This window comes from Ciconia boyciana, chromosome 1, assembly GCF_034638445.1.
Source record: "Ciconia boyciana chromosome 1, ASM3463844v1, whole genome shotgun sequence".
In the NCBI taxonomy this organism is placed as follows: domain Eukaryota; kingdom Metazoa; phylum Chordata; class Aves; order Ciconiiformes; family Ciconiidae; genus Ciconia; species Ciconia boyciana.
The window spans coordinates 26,675,710-26,683,920 of NC_132934.1; positions in this window are offsets into that span (position 1 = coordinate 26,675,710).

The window sequence follows — 8,211 nt, forward strand, 5'->3', positions numbered from 1 at the left end:
TTTCTGACACGCTGGTGTGGGAATGACAATATTTTTGAAGTTTTGTGTGAGAAATTGCTTGGCCCATTTTGTTATGTAGAAGACAAGATTGATCCTTCCTAGGAATATAAATGCCTGTGCTTTTATTGAAGTGAAAGGGTTTGATGCAGCAAGAGAACTTAGCCCATGCAAAAGCACAGCAAAGCAATGACATCCTATATTCATTAGGAGAAAAGCTAGGTGAATTTAGGGAAATCTGAATTGATGGGGTCATTTTCTTTTATGCTCAGTGGTGGCTTTAATGCTTTTTAAAGACTTTTTTTTTTGTAGACATGTTTGGGAGCACATTTCATGCAGCAGAAGTTTAAGAGAACAATATTGTACACAAATACTGTACAAAGACGCCACTGTGAGAACCATGACTGAAACACAGTCATGCAATAAGTTCTTACCATTTGCTTCATGACCAAAATCCTAGGACAACCAGGACATTAGGACCTTGTGACTTCTCCGACGCTTCAGTTTTCATGCCTGAGTTTGCCACATTGTCATCTTTGCAAGCTTGGGAATAGCCAGAAAATCCTCATTGAGGGCTATTATGCAAGAGTATTTTCATCTAGTTCCTGTGTGTTGTGGTGCCCAGATCAAGCAAACCAAGAAACGCAGTTCTTGGGGCTGTGTCTCAGTCATTCCCTTTAGTAATAACACGTGCACTGTCTACATTAGTGGAAAGGGAAATGAAACTCAGGCATGCCAACAGGCTGCTGTCTTCAAGCATCCCCCTTTATGTTTCATGGTTTATTGGAACATGTGAGAGGCTTTTATAAAAATAGGAAGCTGCTTCAAAAATTGTTTACAGCAGGGGATGGGAGGGGATTATGTAGTAGAATACAAATGAAAATACAATTCAACTTGGTTCAGTATCTGTTGAAAAGCAAACAGGAATTTATTTATCTACCTGTAGTCTTCTTCAGTTGTTTTTTTTTTTTTTTAATACAGGTGGAGAAACTGTCACATTTTTCATTTCTGCCAACGTTAATTCATATTGTATAGTCAAATGAGTAGCCACACCAACTTCAGTGGGATTGTGTGTGTAAGTGCTGCTTATCATGACATACTGATGGAACTGTGACAAACTTATCATGACAAACTGACATTTAAGAAGTGATTATCCACTCAGGCCATAAAAAAGAAAGTAATTTTACAATGGAAAACTTCCTGTTGTGTATAAATGTAAAGAATTAACTGTATTGATTAACTCAACCTTTAGAACAGCCTGATTGGAACATCTCCTGATAAGGAAACATGGATTAATGACAATATTTATTGAGATGCAAATAGAGTGAAAAAGAACTAAACACCAACTGTGAACTCAAGGAAAAAAGAAATTCAATTTGTGAATTCCAATCGACATTGCTCAAAAAACTTCCATACAGCAACAGAACTGCTTAGCACAGAGAAAGGAAGGGAGGCCACAGAGGCTGCTGTTTTCTCCTGTTGATATAACGTTATTAATGATGATGGCATTTCTCCAGCAAATGTTTCACATAAATCATGTATCATCACTTGTGACAGAATCATGGCATAAAGGAATATTACAGTTGCCCTGTGATCTACCTTAAGCTAATTGCTAGCATAAGTTTCATTAGTCTTCAGCTGACAAGAAAAAACGGATTAAAAACATAGATTTATGTTCTGATGCACACTTCTCAGATGGGATTAAGACTTTTAAGTCTCCCTCTATTCTGTCCTTACCCATTCCAGATCACTGTAATGTCCTTTTTCTGTTTTCTAATTTCTTCTGTCTCTTCCCACATGTAGGGTTGTTTGCCACATCTCTAACTCCATCCTTTCCATCTTCGTATTCCACCTGCTATCAATCCATTGGTCCTTCCCTTTCCTTGTTCCTTCCAGATCCATTCTGTCTTCTAAGCTGTATGATTTCCGGGGCTTTCTGTGCCCATTTAGGACTCTTACAGCTGCATATTTTCTTCTGTACTCTGATTTTTAACTCTTGTTTAATGCAGTGTTTCCAGACCTATAGTCCTTTCATTTTGTTTCTTTGTTTTCAAGAAGGACACATTTCTAATGCTTTGATTTGAAAAAATCAGGAAAGACCGACCATCCCTAGGTGGACGGTCCAGGTTTCAGCTACTGCTGGTAGGTTCCTATGCTTTGATTTCTCATAAGGGAGCCTCACTGCCCATTGCGCACAAAGATTGCTGAGGAACGGAGTGCAGAAAGCAAAACCTGTTACTGAGGGCTAGCCTGCTCCCACAGAAGAACTTTAAGACATAGTGACAGCTAAAAGTGGCACCAAGCAGTGGTGCAACAGAGCCTACGCACAACTACAAGCCTGGGTAGCTCTCAAACTACTAGAAATGAGAATTTTGCTTTTCTTTGGCACCTGCCACTGCTGCACTACAGCAGCCCTGTCTGGCGGGCCAGAATCCATTCACCACGGTGCACTGCTGCGAGCATGTGTTCTCGATCGCAGCATTCCTAGCAGTTTTGTCTGCCAGTGTCAGCATCAGGTCTGCTGGTCTCCTCACATGCTTTCAACTATTTTATTGTAATTCCTCCTCACTTCTTGTCTGTTGCCTGCTATTTTTCTGCTGTTGCTGCTGTTTCTCCATTCTTTCTAGTCCTCCGAGTCTTGCAGTCCAGCTGTCCGTCCCAGCTGCCATGGACCCCACCATCTCCCATATTCCACCCCTTCTGCTGCTGCAGGGGCATCACCCACAGCCTCATTCTCCCTCTGCAGGAAATAACTATCATTCCTGCTGTACTACACACCATGGCTATTGGAGGACATTAGTTAAATAACTAAATTGTCTTGAGACTGAGCACCATGTAAGGGTTACAGCATGATCGTATTTGTTCTGGGCAATCAACTTTATGTAATGGGAAACTCCATCCAAAGCCAGATCCTAGGAAAAAGCTGGGTGAGACTATCAAATACATAATGTTACCCTTGTCTAGAGCAGCACTGTGCAGAAACTTCACACTTCCATGAAATGATCCTCAAAAGGGCAAAGTTGGCCCAGAAGTATTGTGGCTGGATGGTAATCTATCTGAGAAATCACTTTCCTTTTCTACTTATTAGAAACTCTTTCAAATTCTGAGATTCACATTCCTATTTCTGGAAACAAATCCATGACCCCAGATAATTAATTTGCTTAACAGTCAACAGGAAAATGGAACTGCCATTTATCTTTCAGCTTGACTTTGTGTACACACTCAGGCAATTACGTCTTCATCTTTTAGTTAATTTTGTCTGCTACAGACTCAGTTAAATTTACTTGCAGATTTCAGTTATTTCCTGAAAGTCTGCAGGATATGAGCAATTGCTGTTTATATATTAATCACTGAAATGTTTTATCCTGACTTCCTAAGGAAATAAAGCTATGAGCAATCCATATGTTTGTGTGCACACTTCTTTATCTGTCCTTTCACTCTGCCCTGTCTCTATCAAATTAATTGACTAATTTCAACATATCTGAAAGAAAAGTCATTCTTTTGGAGATGAATTGTGTACTCCTTAAATGTTGTGTTGTCCCTAGTAGTTTTGGGGTTTTTTCTTCCTTTCACTGAGGAAAAGGTTGCAATATGAACCTTCCACCTATTAGACTCAAGAAGATCCACACACGAGAGCAATGAGTGCCCCAACCATGAAAAAAGCTTCAGTTGGTGAACATAACTTATTAGGCACTGTTGTAAGCCACAAAATGCACAAGGACCCAACTTAAGCAGTTTTGCTGCTCACAGAACGTCTGGTTTTGTTCGCTTGATTTTCTTAAAATCCTGAATGCTGGGTCACATGGCATGCATGGGAATAAAGTTTGAAAATAATTACTTTAATGATTACTTAAACACTTCTAGTAAAAGTGTAAGTTTCAAATGCCTTTAGTTGATTATCTGTAATGAAAGATATTTCTTGCCTTTTTATAATTGTCAGATGCACAATCATACTTTTTTCCATGAGGTCAGCACGTTCTTGTGGCTGGAAGAGATCCATATCTGCTAGCTTTCCACCAAGAAATGCTATAAATGGCTGCTACGCCATCAGTGGCACAGAACAATGTGGGATATGACACCATCTATCCCCTGTGCTGCTCAGAAGACGTGTCCTCTGAGAGTTGGGGTCTGCAGATGGAGCAGGTAAAAAAATAAAAAGCTGAAAGTTAGGAGATGACAATGCAGTTGTCTTACCCTCCACCCAGATTCATGCTCTTGTAGTCTCCTTTGTCCCTGGAGCAAATTCAAAGAAGTTGAAAGCGGCAGCAGGGGAAGGAAATACTCTGAGAAATTTGCCAAAATAGTGACATTATGATTGACTGAAGGAGCACAGCTGCCACAGGAGAGGATGCAGACTTTGAGGGCGGGCATGAATCTTCACTGCTCCTGGGCATACACTGTCAGATACATGAGGATAACCCAGAAATCACCTCTCCTTCATGATCATTAAGTAAGATCTGTGCAGAGATTAGGGCACCTGAGAAACTGGAGTTCAGACTCAAAGGAGTTGCAGGAGAGGACAGATCCTTGTGACAGAATGCAAATACCATAACTTCTTACCAAAGGAGAGAAGATCTACTGGAATTTAGCATAAGCCACAGGTCTACCTCTTTGCTGTGATAATGTTAGGCAAAACTTGGGGAAAAAAAGGAAGAACACCTGACTTCCTTCAAATTTTATTACTGGATGTATTCAAGATGGTAATAACATTGTAGCTGTGATGCTCTAAAGATATAATCAAGTGATCTTTCTGGGGAAGCTAATTTACCTGATAATTATTTTATTAGAGATGTATACGACTGATATATACGACTGAAAATATAGTACGACTGAAAATACGACTGAAAGTACAGTATACGACTGAAAATACAGGCAACTTGGAGAGCACATAAGCTCTTCTCCAACTGTCCTATTGACATTTTTTGTGTGATGTTTTTAACTTTTACAAATATTTCACATGATCTAAACATACCTGTTTTATATATCCTTGGTCAAATTTGCATCACAATTAAAAATATAGCTGCTTAGCTTACAAATGAACTAATATTATTCCCTACTGACCTGCATCAGCTTACTTTAAGGTTATTACTTATCATTTTTGTTCTGAAATGCAAATTCATGGTCCCACATGCGGTGAGGCCTGTCATGTTAGTTACTACAGAAATAAAGAATAAAAAGTGGCCACAGGCTAAGTTAATACCTAATTTGTTTTTCATTTCATGCATTGGTGGAGTAACCTTACCATATTTTTAGATGACTTCTAAATGGTTGCAATCAGCACATACTGGAATGATGTAACAAATTACCTAATGTTTGCATAAATGCAAAAATCCTTAATGTAAGCATGCCCAAGGTTATTTGAAATTGCATTGCTAAGACAGAACAGGCAGTAAGTCCCACTGCAGTCCATTTTAGAAAGATTGATCTTGTTTCAAGTTTTCAGACATGTCCACAATTCTCATGTATTTCAAGGCCAATTCTTTCCAAAAAAGAAATGTAAATCTTAAGTGTGCAATATTCTTTTATTTTAGTGCACGTGGAGAGTTTGCCTGTTAGACGTCCACCTTGCATCAGTATTGTACTTCAACAAAATATGAAGAGAGTTACATAGTCACTTTGGGCTTAACTGGCATATTAGTTAGTATTATTAGTTAGTGCAATGAACAGCGTATTTCCAGTGTAGCAAGTGGTAGGAATGCCACTTCAAAAACAGCTTTTCTACCATAAGCAGGAGATCTTACTCACCAAAGAGTTAATTTTGGTGAAGAGGGTCTAACTGAGAGATTTTCCAGCTCTCATTTTCATGCATGTTGGTTGCAGAGCTGTCTGGTCTTTTACATTCACATATGTTTTGCCCATAAAATTTGTTGGTATCACAGAAGTTATAAGAGTTAAGGGCTTTACCAGAAAAGAGAGCTACTTCATGGGAGGCCACAAGTTGAATTTACAGCATGTCAGGAACTCTGAGCTAGTGTGGCAAGGGAACATATTTTTATTAAGGAAAAAAAAATCCTCATTGTTAATTGTCAATAATTTATAAGGAAAGTAATAGAATTACTGCTTTTTTGCTCCATTTCAATTTGAAAACAAAAGGTAAGTCTTTTTTCCCCTTTAACTAGAAATCCTGTATTCCACTTAGTTACAATTTCAGATCTTCTCTGCTCTTCTCTCTGTCTCTGCCCTTAAAAATTAATGGGAATGCAGCTGACTGTGAATTCTTCAATGAAACAATTTTTCAGGTGGAAAATACTCATTCACTATATAGTAGGGCACTTGCAAGAACCTAGATGCTTCAACAGGACTTTTACTGAAATGCAAAACTCAATGAGTGCGAGAGGTATAATAGGTAATAGCCTTGTGATCGTGCAAGTCTCTTGGGAGATAAACAGCAAATTCAGGAGTCTCTTCTGCCTTATGTAGGTGTTAGGCCTGAGATTTTTTCTTCTTGATCTTAACTTAGTCCCGTGACCACTAGGTGTGAGAGAAACCTCTATAGAGCTCGTCCAACGATTATTCTGTCCATCTAGGATGTTGGGTACTCAGCTTCATGGCTTTGTTGCAGAGAATTTAAACAAAATATACAAATACAAAAAGTTGTAATCCATTTCTAGCTTAGGCAGACCACTGCTGAGTTGATTTCCAGGTGGTTGGAGCAGATTTCTGGGACAGGGAGGAATGGCGGACCTGTAGACTGAACCTGAATCTTTCACATCCTAGGTAAATTCCTCTCACTGCCAGACTACTATCTGTGCATCCATAAAATTGAAAGGGGTTAGTGTCATTTAATAAAGAAAAAGAACATTTAAGAAACCTTCAAAGGTTTTACAGGATCAAAAAAACATTTCCTGGTCTAACCTGATACTGAGCATCTTTCATCAACAGGGGACAGATTTAATTAAAAATATTTATGATTATACATGATTATAAACTCATATTATTTCAGTTTGACTGTGATTGTATTTATATCCTGATATCATTAAGAATTACTTTTGTTAGCAGTGAAATCTGGTACTCTGTGATTGACAATGTTCTGTATATAGAAAGGCAGAGTCTCACTTGAAAAATTTGACAGAAAACTTTATGTACCTTCCAAGACAGTGTTTTATAAATTTTTGAGAAAAATCCAATGGCTCTTAAATTCTTTGCATAAAGTATAATCTTAAAACTATCAGGTAACACAATGTTGTAATTTTATAACAACATTTAGCTGCTAATTAACGTAGTAACAGATAAGTATTTGGTAAAAATAGAAACAGGTCTTAATTCTTTTTTATCACGGATGTCAACATTTCTTTGCTGTGATTGCATCTGGGCTGTTTTTCTATTTTGAGGCTAAACATAAATTCAGATTACAAATGTTTGCTTCTAAAGAATATTTACTGGAAGAAGAAAAGCCAAAAATAGTATGTTTTAGCAGGTCTCTTCTTTCGTAAACAGGATTAACACAAACAGTGCTGCCAGAAGATGATGATTAATGGTTCTAAACACTATAGATCTGCATTATGTAATGCATCTCATATCCTTGAAATGAGGACTGTAATTTGTCATTGTTGTCTAGAGCTAAAATTACAACAGGTAATTTACAAGAATAGATTGTAGTGTTTTATAATTGCATTTTTTTAATTCGTGTGGTCTTACATTTGAATAAATGTTAGATCTCAGAGCAATGCATTCATTTTCTGTGTAGTGACGTGCAATGACTGGATAATCAATTATACATTTGTTTAGTTAAAGTGACCTCTATCATATTTCTTACACAGTATGGTAGCCTGTAAGTAGCACCACACAATAAAACCACACTCTTCCCACTGAGAAGCACTCATTTTCTACTTTTATTTCCTCATCCCCACTCAACCCCATGACTGGCGGGTTCACAGCTAACCCTTGGGGTTGGAGCACATTCTGCCTGCTCATGGGAATTACCTTCTGGTCTCTTGTCAGCATGCCCTTACGGGGGGCTGCTTTCTCATGGGCCCTCACCGGCACCTCTCCTTGCCCCTGCTGCATCCCCCTATTTTAGACAATGAATGAATTCTCTGACCGGCCTTGGCTCATATCAGGGATATGTCTCATTGTAGGCTGCAGAGTTCATTAAAAGGCACAAGATATTTCACATTCAAAGAATTTATCTCTCTGAACCTCTCTGTACTCTTTCACAGAATTACAAAAAAATTATGTAGGAGATGCCAAACAGAAAAACCTGATTCATGGCAT